Source organism: Mus caroli, chromosome 8, assembly GCF_900094665.2.
Source record: "Mus caroli chromosome 8, CAROLI_EIJ_v1.1, whole genome shotgun sequence".
NCBI lineage: Eukaryota > Metazoa > Chordata > Mammalia > Rodentia > Muridae > Mus > Mus caroli.
Window position 1 is genome coordinate 76,536,058 of NC_034577.1, and position 20,000 is coordinate 76,556,057.

General features: G+C 40.7%; 1 long non-coding RNA gene across 3 annotated transcripts in view; it reads right to left on the reverse strand.

Annotated features, from left to right (window-relative positions):
* LOC110300457 overlaps positions 1-12,253 on the reverse strand; it is a 47,596-nt gene extending 35,343 nt beyond the window's left edge. For all 3 annotated transcript variants that reach the window (XR_002378572.1, XR_002378573.1, XR_002378571.1), the window contains exons 1-2: positions 12,171-12,253; positions 10,810-10,937 (exon numbers count right to left, since the gene is read on the reverse strand). This is a non-coding gene — a long non-coding RNA (uncharacterized LOC110300457). The remainder of the gene's footprint in view (positions 1-10,809; positions 10,938-12,170) is intronic.
* Between the last annotated feature and the right edge of the window lie 7,747 nt (positions 12,254-20,000).

A 20,000-nucleotide genomic window follows, 5' to 3' on the forward strand; every position in this document is an offset into this window, starting at 1 on the left:
CTGTCCTGGAACTCACTTTGTAGACCAGGCTGGCCTCGAACTCAGAAATCTGCCTGCCTCTGCCTCCTGAGTGCTGGGATTAAAGGTGTGCACCAGCACACCCAGCTCTATAGGGAACTTTTTAGAGAATTTAGAAATAATAGCTAAAATCACTTTCCAAAGTGTCTTGATTTCTTCCTGTAACTTCAACTAGCAGGCTGGTATTTAGAGAGATGCAGTTCCTGCAGAGATAGAACAAAGGCTACTTTACTTAACCCTGCCTCCCCCCCACCCCCTTACTGTTTTACTCTGAGGTGCTAAATGCCAGAGAATGTCATAAAGAAATTTTCTGGCCTAAGAGGAACTCAGACAAACAGGTCAGCTACCACAACAAAGTGACTTAGACTTAAGATAAATAAACATTTTATTAAATACAATCCTAAATGTCTCCCAAGACCAAGTCTTGCCCTCACTGATGCTCTTCACCCTCAGCTACCTTCAAGAGAGAACCAGAAAGAAGAAAAGCTGGGGCTGCCCCCCACCCCCAACATCTTAACTTTAACAGCAGGTAACTAACTGCCTTATAGTGAAAAGATGGACAAAAGTGCTCAAGTCAAATGAGACCACGAAACAAGCAGGCATTGCTATCCTACTATCTGACAGAACAGAATTTAAATTGACACTAATCAGAAGAGATAAAGAGGGACACTTTGTTCTAATCAAGGGAACAATTCAATAAGCAGACATTACTCTCTAAACATACATGCATCAAACCAAGCAAGGGCACAGTGAAACCACCAAGTTAGGCCACTCCAAGGGTAGAAAAAGAAAAGTTTATTCAAATTTCCAAAGCTGTCTCTTGGGGTTCAGAGAGGATAGAGGAAAATGGCAGGAGACTCTTGCATTATAAGGGGTTATATAGTGGCAAGAGGTAGTCAAGTTGGGTGGAACAGCCTGGGAACTAATATGGGGCGTTAATCTATCAGTAGTGTGTTTGAGTTAAGAGAGAAGTAGAGGGGGCTGGTGAGATGGCTCAGTGGGTAAGAGCACCCGACTGCTCTTCCGAAGGTCCAGAGTTCAAATCCCAGCAACCACATGGTGGCTCACAACCATCCGTAACGAGATCTGGCGCCCTCTTCCAGAGTGTCTGAAGACAGCTACAGTGTACTTACATATAATAAATAAATAAATCTTTAAAAAAAAAAAAAAAAGAGAGAAGTAGATACATTCCCTTTCTGGAGTTGGGGGCTCATCAAAGACCAGCTATGATTTCCAGTAAACTGGGGTGGAACATAAAGTTGGTGATTGATAATTCAGCAGAATTTCTCAGAGGAAACAAAACTCAATTCTCTGGAGCCATGAGAAGCTCCCTGGGGCTAGTGAGAGACTCTCTGGGGCTGGCAAAATTATCTCTGGGGGCAGAGAGAAGGTAAGGGAACACACACACACACACACACACACACGGTAGATGAAGCAAGGCTCGAACTACCTTACATATATACATACATATACACTTTGGGTAGATGGAACAAAGTTCCAACAATTTTATTTTTTTTCTCCCGTAGCTTATGTATCCCAGCAAAATCTTTCGAGCAGTACAAAAATATCACAGTGTGGTTACATTTGTTTCTTTAAATGATTATAATGAGTATATGTAAGAAAAATTTGTTCCCCAATACCCTCACATGATCAAATGTTTTACATGTTATGGATAGAAAACCCCAAACAAACTATTCCCAAGAAACCATACACATTTGTAACTAAGCAATTTGTTTATAGATTAACAAAGTGAAAACAAGCAGGTTAGTTTTCTCATCCAGTTTCTCTTACTGGCTGCTTGCAATTTGCAGTTACAAAGGAAAGATCAATTATTTTATTACTTACCTTTAAAATCTTATAAAAATATTAAAAGATTAAAAAATTAAACTTTTATATTAAAAACGTGTCATTTCTACTATAAACCATCAGGGTGCACATCTACTCTTCAACAATTTTTTATTAAATCATACTAGGAAGCTGAAAGCAAAAGTGGGCATAGGTACAAGAAATTAAGCATCATTTAAATCATTAGCCAAGCTTTATCAAGAGAGGTATGCCAGCTAGTGATGGTCAGGCTGCTATGACTCTTGTTCCATGATCTTAAAAATGCCTAGCTTTAAGGATGTGCCTACCTGAATTTCCAATATTTTCTATGTCAAAGCAACTAGCAAAACCATCTTAACCTAACATCTTAACCTAACATTACAAACAATCTACATCTCCAAATTCTTTCTAAGGGTGGTGGACATCACCAACAATCTACATCTCTAAGTCCTTTCTGAGAGTGGTGGATATATCATTCACCTGCTCCAGCAGCAATGCTTGAAAAAGATCAATCATGGTTGTTCTAATTCCCACTGATACTGCCTGGAGAGGAGCTGGAAATGCCCTTAGAGGTTTCATACAGCTCATAGGAGGGACAAGAGGGCAACAAGCAGAGCAAACTGCCTGTCTTAGTCAGGGTTTCTATTCCTGCACAAACATGACCAAGAAGCAAGTTGGGGAGGAAAGGGTTTATTCAACTTACACTTCCAAGTTGCTGTTCATCACCAAAGGAAATCAGAAGTGGAACTCAAGCACATAAGGAAGCAGGAGCTGATGCAGAGGCCATGGAGGGATGTTACTTACTGGTTTGCTTCCCCTGGCTTGCTCAGTTTGCTTTCTTATAGAACTCAAGACTACCAGCCCAGGGATGGCACCACACACAATGGGTCCTCCCATCCTTGATCACTAATTGAGAAAATGCCTTATGGTTGGATCTCATGGAGGCATTTCCTCACCTGAAGCTCCTTTCTCTGCGATAACCCCAGCTTGTGTCAAGTTGACACACAAAAAAACCCAGCCAGTACACTGCCACAACAGCATGAAGTCTTCAGGACATATAGTCCCCAGGGCTCTTCCTCTCCAAAATGTCAGAGCCAGAAGGTCAGTCAACATAAAAACCATGAATAGGGCAGTGAGGATGATTATAAGAGAGGTACAAAGAAGATGCAAGAAACAAATATGGGATGTCTGGAGGTCAATACCATGCCAGTAGCAACTGTATTTTCTCAGTGTCTTTTAAAGGCAAGAAACAAGCAAGGTCAAAAGTATAGCCAATTCCAGGAAGTTAAACAATGACCACAAATGCTTACATGGCAAGTTTGTGGTACACAGTATCTGTGTTTGACTAGACCCATTTCCTTCAGGCTTAGATAGTCTCTCAAGGCCGTATGTGTAAGCAGAGGAACTTGGCAGGATATAATGCATGTCTTAACTAAAAACAAAGAGATGTCAGCAGGCTGATTCATGATTAATCACAAGCAAGAAATCAGTCAAAGTTAACTCCAGATGTGCTCTCTACATGCCCCCCCCCTTTTAAAAATCTATACAAGTCAAAGCTGTGCCAGCTATTGGTGCAGAAAGACTGTGCCTATTTCCTAGGCATCCCCTCAAGGAGTGTGGACTTTACCAGCCATCAATACATGAATCCTAGTATTTATGCCAGTCTTAGGTTGATCCACCTCTGAGAGAATCCTACCTATCTTTTTTATCTACAAGAGTCTTGAACCTTATCAGTCATGGGGCAGAAAGTTGAACCTGTCTTAGGTTGCCATCTCAAAGCACAGCTCTTACCTGTCACTGGCATGTGAATAATCTTGTACTCATGGCCTGTCTTAGGTTGAGAAGGTTTCCAAGATGATCTTACCCGTCACTGACTACCAACTTCTGCTAAGGAAGACGTTGGAGCTTGAATTTATGTAACTCTACTTTGACATCTGTAAAGCTCTGATGATTCCTTTATAAAGAACAGGTAATAGGCACGCCATAAAAGGATCATAAAGCCAAGTCCTACTACACCCAAAAAGAGAGATGTAAATGAGTACCATGAATGAAAGATGGCCTGTAACTTTTTCAGAATATTATTTGCAATGCTAGGATGTTTATGGAGGCCTAACAAAACTATGGAAGTATTAGAATTATTCCAAATATCTTGAAGGTACCTTTTTACTCTGGTCCAACTACGCTGACTCACATTATACATTTTTGGAGTTATACAAATCCATAGCTATTGAGCATGACATTCCAAATGACTTCTGACTTTCACTCCTTGGACATCATCTCCCATGATCTGCAGTATATTATATAATGTGTCAATTATTTGTTCTTGCTGTCTATCCAAATGCTCAGGGCATTGGTTACATTTTCTGAAAGATGATTAACAGAACCAGCTGTTTGTACCTCTTGTGCTAAAGACAATGCAAAAATACTAGCACCGGCTATAAGAGTCATGAGAGCAACAACACCTGAAATGATTGCTCAACCATTCATTTGTTCCTTGCTAGAGTGTGATCTAATTCCTCCAATATTTGTAAGCCTATTTCAGAATGCCAGGGTTCAGATAAATTTACAGGAATCATTATAAAAGCTGGTTGATGTACCACCATTACAGATTTACCATCATACAGTACAGAAACAAAATTGGACAAAGACAAAACAAGAAACATTGAAATCAATATTACAGACAATAACAAAGTTAACATTCTAAATTAGTAAAAGTCTAGGTGGGGTAGTGCAGGATGTTACATTTACCTTAATACCAGCACGTGTTCCATTTTTAATCTATAGAGAACATAACATCATACAAGGCAGTTGCCAACTTCCAAATATGTCTCTGAAAATGTCCAGAACCAGCCTTCCAAATGCCCACTGCCATTTCCTTTTGTCCAATATTGGATTGATTTCCAAACCAGTCCATGATTGAGTCAGGATAATGTGTCACATTAAAGGAAAGAGGAAGTTCATTATAACAGCTTCTCCATTTGATTGATTTTTTTTAAAAGGCAGTCTCCATGATCTCCATGTTCTCTGTCCTGTAGGTTCTAAAAGTCTGAGACAAGGCAGGTTGTTCAGTCTGAGATATAGGTATTCTCATCTTAGTTATTTGCACTACACTCAGAGATATTCTTTTTCCAAGTCTGAGGGTCCAAGGAAAGGCATCCATTGTTTGTACTATTTCTAGTCAAACAAATAGGCAGACCTTGACCCACAGTAGTGTAATTCACCAATTTGGAATAATTTTTACTCTCAGACCAAGGAAATCCTAACAGCTGAGTATTATTAGAGGTCACAAGTACTTCTGGCCTTGACCATACAGAAGGATGAAGCAAAGGTAGGTCAGGAACAATACAACTTCCCTGGTGCCATGGTCAGAGCACTCAGCAAGAGCACAGTCAACATCATTCTTTGTCCCAGCCTAAGCTTGTCTCACCAATCACTCTGGCACTAACTGAACTCCTTCAGCATTCTGCAAAAAAACACATATGTGGCCTCATCCCCATATCAATATGGAGTCATACCCACGCCATAATCCTGCCAGAGAATTTTTCCATCTAACATAAGCAAAATCATATTGGGTTTGAGGATGTTAGAACAGTCAGCAGCTGATTTGCCTGCTGCATCCAATGTCAGAAAATTTAAAACAAAGCATGACGAAAATAGTTATGTGGAGTGTGTGGGGGGGTACTTCCCCTTGTTTATCTTTATCATTTTTTTTTCAATACTCCATGAGATCTTTCTACAATTCCTTGCTCTTGTGAATTATAGGAATTCCTGTTTGGTGCACAATATTGAATTGCTGACAAAATGTTTGAAAGGCTTTGCTAGTGTATCCAGTGCTGTCATCAGTTTTTATGATTTTGGAATGCCCAAAATAACAAAGAATTTTAAGCAATGAGGTATAACATGTGTAGTAGCTTCTCCTGTCAAGGCAGATGCACATAAGAATCTTCAATATGTATCTATCATGAGATGAATATACTTCAGCTTCTGAAAGTTAGGAATATGAGTAACATTCATTTGCCCAAGTTGATTAGGCAGTAGTCCTCGCAGATTTGCCCCATAATGGGGTATAGAAAGATGTGTGGGCATTTAGAACATTGTCTAACAATGGCTTGAGCCCCTTCTCAAGAAATTAGAATTTGCCTTCTTAAACTGTTGCTAATTGTGATGATAAAGAGTATGACTGAGGAAGTTCAAACTTTGTTAGAGAAACGGCAGCAACAGGAGTTAATGTATCTGCTGTTGAATTTCCCTCAGACGGGGGCAGGGAGGTCAGTATGGGCCCTGATGTGCCCCACATAATGTGGATGTTTTCTGTTCCTCATGGTAGATGGAATTTGTTGGAACAACTGTAAAATTTTACTGTTCTGAAAATTTAGATAAGAGCATTGGTAAAGCTAGAGCTATGTATTGGCTATCTGTATATAAATTAAAAGACTACTCCAAAAGTTCAAACACAACTTCAACAGCTTTTAATTCAATAGCCTGAGTAGATGCAGGTTCAAATTAAAGTTATGCTTTTTGAATCCAAAAAATATAAGCAGGATATTAGAGGATCTATCAGTAAAGACTAAAAGAGCTCATTTTGTAGTGCACAAATTATGGGCAAATACAAACTCATGAACACTAGCAGATTGTATCAATTTATGCCAAGGATAATGATTATCAATTTTTTCCTGAAAAATTGGCAAATACCATAGGCCAAGCATCCATATTTTGATGAAGCCAATCAATTTGCAATTTAGTAGAAGGTACAAGGATTTCATCAGGATCCTTACACAATATTTGCATGATTTTTTGGATAGTTGCACTAACATGGCAACTGGTTCATAGCAATGAATGATTACTTTAGCAGGAGAGAACAGTAGATGTACCTAGAGTAAGGGTCCATTCTGCCACCTCACCGCCATAGGCATACGTGAAGTGGGTAAAGTATAAGCACCCCATGGCCTAGCACAGTCAATATAATGAATTACTTGTTGTTCTCTAGCCTTTTTGACTATAGACAATGCTTGATGTCCTCCCTCAGTTATAGACCATGGAGATAAAGGATCAGAATCTTCTTTTAAGATGTCATATAATGGATTAAATTCTCCTATAGTTATTGTTAAGAATGGTCTAAACCAATTTATATCCCCTAATAGTTTCTGAAAATCATTTAAAGTTTTTAATTTATCTTTCTCAGCTATATTTTCTTGAGGTATAAAACAATTTTTTAAAAAATATAATCGGTGTTCTAAATACTTACAGGGGAGCTTGTGCTGAATTTTTTGTGCAGCAACAACCAACCCTTTTCCTTCAATGCCTGTTGTAATTGGGCATAGGCCTGCAGTAAAGAACCTTTATTTTGTCAACTAACGTTTTATCATCAATATAATGAACTATATACACATGTGAATATAAATGTCTAACCATGGCAATTTTTGTACTACAAACTTTTGGCATAAATTGGGACTGTTAACCATGTCCTGTGGTAAAACTTTGTAATGATATCTCCTCATAGGTTCTTTAAAGTTGGTAGATGGAACACTAAAGGCAAATCGCTTGCAATCTTGGGGATGAAGGGAATTGTATAAAAACAGTCCTTTAAATCTAGTACAATCTTATAAATATTAGAGGGAATAGCAGAGGGTATGGGTAATCTGGGTTGTAAAGCCGCTGTTAAATCCACATTTTCATTCCTCTTTCCTAATTAGATATTGCAATAGTCTCCATTTCCTAGATTTCTTTTTAATCACAAATATAGGCAAGTTGCAAGGAGAATAGGAAGGTTCAGTATGACCACTGTCAAGTTGCTCTTGCACTAGCTGTTTTGCAGTGGTGATTTTTTTTTCTGTGTTAAGAGGCCACTGATCCACCTATACAGGTGAATCATTGATCCAGGTAATGTTATCAGCATGGTGTGTAGGTTGGTCAGTGACCTCAACTGAAAATACCCCAAACCCAGTTCAGGATCTCTGAATTCCATGTATAATAGGGTCCTTTCTACCTTGGCCCTATACACCTAGACCTTCTGTTTGTAAACTGCCTTGGTTGAACATTTGTTGTGTGACTACATCATTAGGGATAAATAGCATAACCATTTCCTTTATAATATTGTAGGTGGAAGACACAACTTCCCTTGTGGAAGCATGGCCATTTGACCATGCTCCAGTGAATATATGGACAACACAGGACTTTTATCTTTGGCCTTTTTTCTTTAGATGGAGGGGAAGGCTACAGGGAAGGGAAATGGACTTGAGATGACTGGGAGATGATCCAGATTGGGGTACATGATGTGAAATTCCTAAATAATTAATAAAAATGTGTTAACAATTACCTTACAATTCATATGGAACTATTAAAAAACTTTAGACAGCCAAAACAATTCCAACAAAAATTAACAATGCTGGAGAGATTACCATTTCAGAGCTTAAGATATATCACAGAGCCACAGTAATAAAAACAATATAGTACTGGCACCCAAAAAGACATGTAGGCCAATGAAACAAAAATCAAAGACCCAAACATGAGTGAACATAACTTCATATTTGACAACAATACCAAAAACATAAGCTGGTGAAAAGACAGCATTTTTATCAGATGGTGCTGGGGAAACTGGATATCTATAGATAGAAGAATGAAGTTAGGCCTGAATCTATCACCTTGAACAAAACCCAACTCCCACCCAAAACAATGAAACTGCCAGAAGAAAGCCTAGGCAGTACCCTCTGTACTATAGGTGTAGGAAAGAATAGAACCCAATTTGACCAGAAATTGAAGCCATAAATTGACAAATGGGATTCCATAAAACTGAAAAGATCCTGTACAGCTAAAGAAATAAGTGAAGAGGAATTCTGTACGGGGGGGTGGGGGGGTGGGGGGGAATCTTTACCTCCTATTTATGTGTACAGAGGATTATCATCCAGAATATATAAAGAAAGCAAAAAAAAAAAAAATCAAGAAAACAATCCAAGAAGTTGAAGTCCTTATTGTTGAAGACAACATGAACTTAGCCAGATCCACATGGCTAGTGACCCATGAGTTTAGAAGAGACTCTATTACCACCACTTTACTATGCCAGTGTAATTCCTAATTGCATTCTAAATATTTATCCTTATATCTGCAAATAAGTGTAGCTCTCTGCTCTCTCCAAGGAAGATTCTTTCTGCATCAGAAAACCATTATAGAAATCCAAAACCAGTTAATCTCAGAGAACATGGGTGAGGTGCACAGGTAACATTCAGAGAACTGGGTCATGGGTGAGGTGCACAGGTATACCTGGATACATCTAGACACAGCTCCTGCACTCACTCAGGGAACACCAAAGAAGAAGTAGTAGAAAGCTTGTAAGAACCACTCTGGAAATCAGTCTGGCAGTACCTCAGAAAATTGGATAAAGTACTACCAGAGGATCCAGCAATACCACTCCTGGGCATATACCCTGAAGATGCTCCAACATATAATAAGAACACATGCTTCACTATGTTCACAGCAGCCTTATTTATAATAGCCAGAAGCTGGAAAGAACTCAGATGAGTGCAACAGAGGAATGGATACAGAAAATGTGGTACATTTACACAATGGAGTACTACTCAGCTATTAAAAACAATGAATTTATGAAATTCTTAGGCAAATGGATGGACCTGGAGGGTATCATCCTGAGTGAGTTAACCCAATCACAAAAGAACACACATGATATGCACTCACTGATAGTGTATATTAGCCCAGAAGCTCAGAATGCCCAAGATACAATTCACAAAACACATGAAACTCAAGAAGAAGGAAGACCAAAGTGTGGATACTTCAAACCTTCTTAGAAGGGGGAACAAAACACCCATGGAAGGAGTTACAGAGACAAAGTGTGAGATTAAAGACTTCCTAGAATTCAGTGAAAATGAATGCACAGCATACCCAAACTTATGGGGCACAATGAAAGTAGTGCTAAGAGGAAAAAATGGTGGGGACAAGAAAGTAAGTGTGACTATAATATAAAAAAGTAAAACTGCCCAATAAGCATAATGCTTATGTACGAGTACTTTGAGATTTATTAGTGTGTGTACAGATACTCAGATGAAAGAAAATTAATTTACATTAACCAATGACAAAAGTCAGTTGTGCTGTGACTAAACTTCATAAGTGGTATGTTTATGTAAGCTTAGTCATTGCCCAGGAATAGGAATCACAAGTCACATCTACTCAGGGACGGAGAATGCAGGCTCTCCTTATTGTGCCCAAAGTGCAGTATATCTTTGTGTGTGTGTGTGTGTGTGTGTGTGTGTGTGTGTGTGTGTTTTGAGACAGGGTTTCTCTGTATAGTCCTGGCTGTCCTGGAACTCACTTTGTAGACAAGGCTGGCCTTGAACTCAGAAATCTGCCTGCCTCTGCCTGCCTCTGCCTCCCGAGTGCAGGGATTAAAAGCGTGTGCCATCACGCGCGGCTAAGTGCAGTATATCTTGATGTATGTTCAAAGTAAAAGATCAGAGAAGACACATGGTGATAAATGTAATGAAGAAAAGTGAATAAGACCATGAATTTCAGTCTGATTCTAAAAGCTCCCCACCAACACCATCACTAATAACCATACCGGTGAATAAACACTCAAATTTCAGCGACAAAAGCAGGGGAGAGGAGCAGGCATACAAGACCACAAAGGAATCCAGAGTAAATATCTAAACATTCTTCATCCAGTAACGTTTCTTTAATCATAGATAAATTTAAATTCATTTTAAAGGTCACATCCCATAAACCAAATATTTAATATGACATAGCAATGATGCCTATAATACAATCCAGTTATGGGATCTCTCTCTTCCTCCCCTCCTTCCTTTCCTTTCTCCGTTCTTCTCTTCCTCCCTCCCCTTCTACCTCCTTCCCTCCCTTCCCACCTCCCTCCTTTTTTTTCTTCCCTCCCTCCCTCTCCTGCCACCATTTTCAGCCTAAAGAGTGGAATAAGAATGCTATAAAGATTTCATAAAAACATGGACTTACCTACTCCAAATCTTTTTGAAAAGATTCCAGTATATTGTTCCTCTTCCACAAGCTCATGATCAGAAGTACTGGGTAAACAGGTCTAGAATTTCTGTGCTGTGTGAAAGTCAAAGGTGACCAAAGGATGCCTGTAGTAGTTTGAATAAGAATGGCCTTCAGAAGAAGCTCAGATGTTTGAATGCTTGCTCCCTCATTGGTGGAACTGCTTTGGAAGGATTAGCAGGTATGGCCTTGTTGGAGGAGGTGTGGCCTGATTGGAGGTGTGTCATTGTGTCACTAGGAATGGGCTTTGAGGTTTCAAAAGAGCCCCTTCCATTTTTAGTTAGCTTTCTCTATGCTTGTACTTGTGGATCAGATGTGAGCTTTCAGGCATTGCTCCAGCACCATGCCTGCCTGCCTGCCTGCTGCTGTGCTTCCCACCATGATGATGATGATGGATTCCAAGTTAACCTCTGAAAATGTAAGCAACTCTCCAACTAAATATTCTCTCTCTCTCTCTCTCTCTCTCTCTCCCCCTTTTTCTTTTTTCTTTTTTCTTTTTTTTTCGAGACAGGGTTTTTCTGTGTAGCCCTGGCTGTCCTGGAACTCACTCTGTAGACCAGGTTGGCCTCAAACTCAGAAATCCACGTGCCTCTGCCTCCCAAGTGCTGGGATTAAAGACATGTGCCACCACTGCCCAGCTTTTTAAAAAAAAATATTCTTTCGTAATTTGCTTTGGTCATTGTGTCTTTATAGTAACAGAGAAGTAACTAAGACAATGACAAATAATAGTATGCCACTCCCTGAGTGAAATTTCCTCCTGAAAAAGGCATGAAACACAGGTGTTCCCTGGATCAAATTAGGGCCAATTCTCACATGTTAGAAATGGCTTCCAGGTTATTTGTTGGGGCCTAGATTCAACTTGACAACACTTACCAAACCCACTCCCTAGCAGAAGACACTTACTGAAAGGGATGTGTATAGAAGGAAGACTGCTTTAAAACAAGGAGGAAGGCAGGATGAGACCCAGAAAAAGGGAGGCCAGGTCCCTGACAGTGAGAGGTTCAGGATAGAGGACTGATAATTAGGGGATAAGTGAGGAAGAGGTGAAGGAGATCAGCTGCTGGAGAGCAGGTTAGACAAGGCCAGAAGAGCCCAAAGTGTCCTCGCCATTCCAAGATATCAGGGCTTTGGGAAAGGATCAACAACATGCACTCAGGGTGCTGGCTCTCCCACATTTTGCAGTATATAAATATTTTGGGATCTGGTTACCAGCTCTGCCACCACCTACACAACGTGAGTTTTTCCACTCTGGAGCTGCCAGCTCATCTCAGGGTGGGGGCTGGTATGGGTGGGGAGGAGTAGGGAAGCTATAGCCATACCTTGCTGGTAAGGCACAGGGTCTTGCTGAACTCCTGGTCAGCTGAAGTAGAAAGGGTGGTGAACACTGTGCCAGCAAAGGAACCTTTCTTCTGTTACCTGGTGTCTCCATGGAAATCAGAGCAAAGGCCAATCCCCCCTGTGATGCCATGGTTACAGAACTGGCTCAGTTCCAGAACTGAGAACCGTGGGCACAATATAGCAGACTTCATGACACTCCCTTGAGTGTCACTTATCCATGGGAAAGACATGGACCACGGCTGTTCCATGGAGGACGTGATTCCTGTACACAGCCACTCAGGAAAGTATATGTAGCCCCTAAGCAGCCCGATAGAAAATCCCTCAGTGAGATGCCTTATTGCCCGCGCTTTTGTTCCCCCTGGTAAGAACACGCTCAGGGGAACCGGAATCTTCTGCAGCACAAGCTTTATTGCTTACCCCATCAGGAGCCAGTGGAGAAGAGAGCCAGAGAGAGAGCCAGAGAGAGCGAGATGGCCAGAGAGAGAGAGAAATGGCGGAGCCCTCTCCCTTTTATCGAGGACTGTCCTCCGCCTCGGACGTGTCACTCCCTGATTGGCTGCAGCCCATCGGCCGGAGTTGTCGTCACGGGAAAGGCAGAGCACATGGTGTGGAAAGCTACCCCGGCACATGCGCAGCTTGCTTGTTTACTACTTAGAACACGGGTGTCAGTGCTATCAGCGCCATCTTGTAATGGCGAGTGTGAGGACGGCTCCTTACAATGCCTCTGCAGGAGCTGTCAAAAAAAAAATGGCTGCTCCTGTCAAAATGGCAGCACAGTGACTTCTCAGCCTGCAAGCCTCACAGGAGCTGTCCATGGTGCAGAATCTCCTTTTCTGCCGGTTCAGCAGGAACAATCCAGTTAGTGCTGTGCAGGAAGGCAACGCCTCTCCTGCCTCTCCTACAGCTTTGGTGTCATACCAAGGCAGGATCTGTTCACAGGGCTGTCCACAGTTGGAGCACTTCCTCTCCAGCCTCCTTCCCTTCCCGCATACCAAGCAGTCTCACAGAGATGGCGCCTCAGCAAAAGCTGGCTGCAGCCAGGGAAGGACTGCTCACCCTAACCTACAGGCCGGATGCAGGGAAAAGGGAGTGAAAAAAGCCACCAATCCCTGAACTTCCCACAAAACCCCACCAGTCCCTGAGCAGGAAACGCACCAATCCTTTAACAGGAAAACCCAGCAATCCCTAAGCTCCCCAATCTTCATTCTGGAAATTTCTGCCCTGAGAAGGTCTGCCCCCTCAGAGATTCTATATAAACCCTGCCCCTTTGTCCAGTTCCCCGCTGTCCCCTCTCAGGAGCCACGGGCACCTATCCCTGGATTTATCCTTCCACACCCTGGACCCTCTAATAAATCCCTTTCATGAGATTTCCCGTCTGGTGCGACTTTTTTTTTGTCTGAAGAAGCCAGGAAGAAAAGAAACAATGAAGAGAAGGCAAGAAGGATCATGGCTTAGGCGCCCACTGCTTAGCTCAGATCAGCTGGAGAGACCCTCGCCTGGGAGCTGCAATGCCTCTCCTGAGGAGGCTTCCTCTCAGAGCTATTTTGTTCCTGAGCTCTTGTGTCTCAGGAAGCCCTTCCCTTGGGACACTGTCCCACCTCAGTGCTGTAAAGTTTCTAAGTTCCTGTGTCTCTGATGCCCTTCCAACTGGGATACATTCTCCCATCAGAGCTGTATGGTTTTGGGATTTCATGTCCCAGGATCCCCTTCCATCCACGCAGAAACACAGCATAGGTCTCTGACAGCACCACAGATGGCCATGGGCCAGGCAGAGTCCCCCACCCTGACCACCAAGCACTTGGGCCCTGGTGACACTGTAGTTAGAGGATGATAAAAGAAACTTCAGATGGAGGTTTTTGGAGACTTCCTCTATCACCAATTTGGCTGTCTCCTCATGTCACTATATTAGTTTTAAGTTATCTTCTTTTAAATTCAGGCTTCCTTTTGTGGTAGGTGATTTTCTGAGGAAGAGGAGACCTCTTCTTCCTCTCCTGAAATCTTAAGTGCTATACTTGTTCTCTGAGGCTTTTCTCTTAAATAGGTGTGGATGTTTCAGTGACGGGCATCAGCCTCACTAAAACTACACTCTCCTTACTGGGCAAGCAGGTGGCTCTAGCTGTAGCAGTGTGGTGGCAAGACTGAAAATCCCCCACTGTTTCTTCTTAGCAGGAGGGAGGTTACTGGGCCTGTGAGATGGCTCGTATATAAAGGAAATTGCCACCACATCTAATGTCAGGTCTGAAGGGAACCATCACCATCCCAACCCTGGAGGGGCAGATCAAACACCCAGAAATGAGCTCAACCAGGACTACAGGAAGATTTCTGGTGGTTTGATAAAACCCCACATTCTTCAGAAACTTGTGAAACCAAAGGAGTCAAATCCTTTCTTCCTCTCAAAAGGACATACGGCTTTCCAATTAACACATACCTGTGGCACCCATCAACATATCAAGTCCATGATAGTCTCTCCAGGTTCCTCCTCACAAGTACTTGTACATTTCAAAGCCTCCACAGCAGTCTCCTGGCCCTTCCTTCTTAAACTCCGACTAGCCTCACTATTCTCTCCACTGCTGTTCTCAGGATGATCTCTCTATTCTCACTCCCCTGATATTCCTCTCTCACAGATAGTCCTTGCCACGTCCAGTCTGCTGGCCACTGTTCACTCTACACCTTTCTCTCTCTGTTCCAGACTCCTCCAGATGCCTCTGGATATTTTCTCTCTCTTATCTACTACACACCTGACTCCTCCTCCTCCTCCTCCTCCTCCTCCTCCTTCTTCTTCTTCTTCTTTTTTGAGACAGGGTTTCTCTGTAGCCCTGGCTGTCCTGGAACTCACTTTGTAGACCAGGCTGGCCTCGAACCCAGAAATCCACCTGCCTCTGCCTCCCAAGTGCTGGGATTATAGGCGTGTGCCACCATGCCTGGCTCTGACTTCTTATTTTTAAAGCAAAACAAAATAACTCCACTGATTACAATTTGGGCTGTTCAAATACTCTTGGTTGTGGAGACTGCCCTGGAGTTCAGTCCACTTAGGAAAGATTACACTCTTAGAAGAAAACTCTCTTCTTCCAGAAACTATCAAATGCCAATTGTTTCTTAACGAGGGGTGGTACTTCATTCTCAATTCCTCTCTCAGAGCTGGGGTTTTGTTTGGCTAAGCTTGTGAGGGTCTTGTACATGCGGTCACACTTGCTGTGAGCTCTTATGTGTAACTTCCCTATGGTCCAGAAAACACTGTTGGTCCCGAGTTAAACTGTTCTCATTCAGAAACTCCTTTCCTGGGGCTGGAGAGATGACCTCGTGGTTAAGAGCACTTGTTGCTCTTGCAGAAGACCTGTATTTGATTCCTAGCACCTCTATGGTAGTTTGCAACCATCCATCACTCCATCTAGTTCCAGGGAATTTGAAGCTGTCTTCTGACATCCACAGGCTCCAGGCATACACACATACATGGAAGTAAAATGTTTGTACACTTTTAAAAAGAAGAAAGAAAATCCTTTCTTGTGCTATCAAGCTTTCAAGCATACCTTGTACTCAAATTCAAGGCATCATGTCTTACGTTGAGGTCCTTGACCCATCTTGAGTTGAGTTTTGTACGGAGCGAGAGGTATGGTCTAGTTTCACTCTTCTGCATTTTAAGTATCCAGTTGTTCAGCACAATTTTGTTGAAGATGCTCTTTTCTCCAATGTGTACTGTTGGCTTCTTTGTCAAAAATCAGATGGCTGTAGGAGTGTGATCCTCAATTCTATTCCATTGATCAGTGGATCAATGTATGGATCATACAATATATTCTTAATGTTCAGGATTATTTTGGCTGTCCTGTTTCTAATGTGTTTGTATATGAAATTTAAGAGGTTTTTTTTTTTTCTGTTCTATGAAGAATTAAGTTGGAATTTAGATGGGGATTCTATTGTATTCATGTTCTTCTATGTAGTGTTTCATTAATTCACATTCTACCAAGATTGTGTTAGAGATGCAGTGCTCCTCATAACACCCAGCATCTTTTATTAAGAAAAGATTGATAACTTATGTACTCACTGTCAACCTATAGACATATCATACAATATTTGCCCTTATCATAATTATGTGATGTACTGTGTATATTGATTGTAATATTGAACCATCTTGCCTTTCTTAGGAAACCCTGTTTAATCATGATTACAATCTTTTTCTGTACATTTAGATTTTATTTGCTCATATTTTGTGAAAGACTTTAGCTTCTATTTAGTCAAATATATTAACCTATATTTTTCTGTGTCCTCTCCTGGGTGTTCTAGAAAGACAACCCTGCACTCATGTGATGAGTTTGAAAGAGTCCTCCATCTTCAATCTTATTAAACCATGAAAAATATTGGCATTTCTTTTTCTGAAATATTTGTAAAATTCAGCTTCAATAACCAATAACATCTTTTGCTTTTCTGTGCAGGAAGGTTATGGATCAGTTTTCCTCACTCGTTATTGGACTCTTCAGATTTTCTAATTTTTTTTCTGATTTCTTTCTTTGTATGTTGTACATGTAGAAAGAGTTCTCCATTTTCCCCTAGATAATTGAATATGCTTGCCAATAATAATCATTAACAGTAGTTTCTTATAATTCTTTGTATTTCTGTTGTTATGTCTTTATTTTTATTTCTATTAATTTTTTTCATAGTTTGGCTTGCAAAGTTTTGGTTTTTTTTTGTTTGTTTTTTTAATCAGTTTTGTTTACCCTTTCAAAAACAAAACAGAAACAAAACCAGCTCACTTTGGTTGTAAGGTTTTATACTGCTTTCCCTAGTCCTTATTTTATTTGGGTTTTTAAAAATAATGTTAGCATTTAATGAACTTCTCTGTGTGGCTTCAAATCACCAGGATACAGGCACCTTCTCAGCTCTTTTTGCTGAATAATTTGGGCTTCGTGATGACAGGGTGCTTAAGAACTCTCCCACTCTCAGAACTTTTCACGTGTTTTACTAATAGTTTTGTTTCTCCAAAGCTATTTTTTTTTAAATTTTCAACCTATTTCTTCATCAGGCTATTGTTTATTCTGAAGTATAGTTTAAAATTACAACATACTTGTTAATTTTTTGAAAGCCAACTTACTACTAATTACTAGTTTCAAGAGCTGTGATTAGAAAAGGTGCTTTGTATACTTGACCTTAGCCAAATGGCCAAAAAGCGACTGAAAAGGTACTTTTTAATTTAAGTCTTCTCAAACTGTTTCATGCTTGTTTCCTGTTCCAACATATGTTGTTTTCTGGAGAGATTTCCAGTAATCAGAATGTTGGAATTTGATTCAATTCTATAGTCTTTTAACTCCACTTGCTCAAAATGATTAAGTACAATGTTTCTGTATGATTCCTTGCCTGATCTGCCTATGACTGGAAAGTGGTATTGTTGCAATCCCCTGTTGTTATTTACTGCAATCTGTCTGTTCCTTCAGATCCTTTAGTATTGGCTGTATCTTCAATATTTAGTGAGCACATACTTGTAAATATCAATACTGTCTATGATTTGTCTATTTTCATTTTACAACATATTTCTCTATTTTCTTTTAAAGTGCTTATGAATAGTTTTGTAATGACCCTTGGGGGAGGCAACACAGTTTCTGAACTCAGTAACCACAAGGGAACAAAACTGATTGGAACTTTGCCATTAATGTTTTGGTCCCTAGGTTCCTAGTAGGTATATTGTCCAGAGATTATGAAATTATAAACTTTTATTTAATGAGAGGCTCTGAGAATTGAGTTCACGGAACCAAATAAACAACACAGCTCCTGAAATTGTCATACACTAACCCAAGCATACATGAAAAAACAATCCCCCTGCTCCAGAGAACATTGCTGTGGTTCAGGAATCACTCTTTACCTCGTCTCACCGACCCTGCTGACTCATTAGCCCCACCAGTCTCTTTTCTGAAAGGTAAGATGCACAAGACACATCTGAAAATTATAGCATCTGATTGAGTAAACTATTGGCCAATGGAATAAGAGACGGAGAAGCAATTCTTCCAGTTAAACAGCCTAGGGTTAGACAACAAGGAAAAGTTACAGCTTCCAAAACAATCTAGAAAGGGTCAAGTGAGTAGGATGGGAGCCTAAGGCTAGCTGAAGCTTGTTCATAGTCAGCATCCTTCCTGCCCCTTGGTCTTCCTGACGTCATAGCTTCAGGCTTTCTTCTCCCATCAGATGTAACTATTTCTTGCTGCTCTCTAAGATTTTTTTTTTTTATTTCATTTGTGTTAGATTTCAGGGTACTTTTGTGTTTTATTCATTGATCATATTTTCAGATCACTCACTAGTTCTTATCCACCTTGCATCTCATTGCTCACACATCTACCCAGCATCTATCCAGACTCTTTTAGGTGCCCTTTGAAATATGGCTGACAGCTCTCCCTTTCCATGTTTCTAGGGAATATGGGTTTGATAGAATGAAGTCATTCAGTAGGAAGGATTAATACAATTCATGTAAATGTAACCATCATAAATATGACCAACTCATTTGTAGGCTTATCTCCCCTAATGTCCAAAATTCTTTCTGTGCAAGTCATAATTTTTTGCTTTAAAAATAAGCTTTATTATAAAAACATACAAGTAAACACACACACACACACACTCACACACGCACACACAAAATTAACCAGGCCTGAAGACCATACATCTCAGTGAACTTCTGTACAGTTAGAACAGCCATTCAGAGGCTATGGACACACACACATCTCAAGGAACTTCTGTACGGTTAGAACAGCCATTCAGAGGCTGTGGACACACACACACACACATCTCAGTGAACTTCTGTACAGTTAGAACAGCCATTCAGAGGCTGTGGACACACACACACACACACACACATCTCAGTGAACTTCTGTACAGTTAGAACAGCCATTCAGAGGCTNCAGTTAGAACAGCCATTCAGAGGCTGTGGACACACACACACACACACACACATCTCAGTGAACTTCTGTACAGTTAGAACAGCCATTCAGAGGCTATGGACACACACACACACACACACACACATCTCAAGGAACTTCTGTACAGTTAGAACAGACATTCAGAGGCTGTGGAACTTCATACTTTCACTCTGAAACATATTTTTTGCTCTATGACAATGCCTACTCATATATATATATTAATTTACAAAATAGTTGGCTACACGATGACACGATGATACTTTCACATATGCAGCCGGTGTACTTTAATCAGACTCGCCTCCTGATACATTATTGGCTAGATTTCTCCTGAACCCTCTACTTGCATGTCTCTTATTTAATTCAGATTTTTCTATATTTAAATTAATATATAATTACATCATTTCTCTTCTTTACTTCCTCCAACCCCTTCCATGTACACCCACTTCCTCTCAAAGGAATATCTTCTTTTTCTTTAATTGCTGCATACATGCATAAGTATATAAATACAACATGCTGAATCCATTTAGTTGCTCAAATGCATATGGACACTTGATATTGGAGAACCCAATTAGAGGACTCACACCTGAGGATGACCAGTTCTGCCTCTACCAGCAGTCCTTAGTTGTCTGTAGTTCTTTTTCTAGGGATGGGACCCCCTGAGATTTCTCCTTTCCATAACAGCATGTCTAGTGGTGTTGCCATTGTTCAGATTCTGTTTAGGCAGTCATATTGCTGAGGTACGATGGCTGTAGTATCTTCCTTGTCGTTTCTAGGAGACACAATCTCACAGTAGACTTCCTGGTGCTCTGGCTCTTACAACATTTCTATTATCTCCTCTATAAAGAGAAGTTTCTCTGCTGAGGGGTGAGAGCTACACTTCTCTGTGGGTATAAGAATAAGTATTCAGAATGCAGTTAG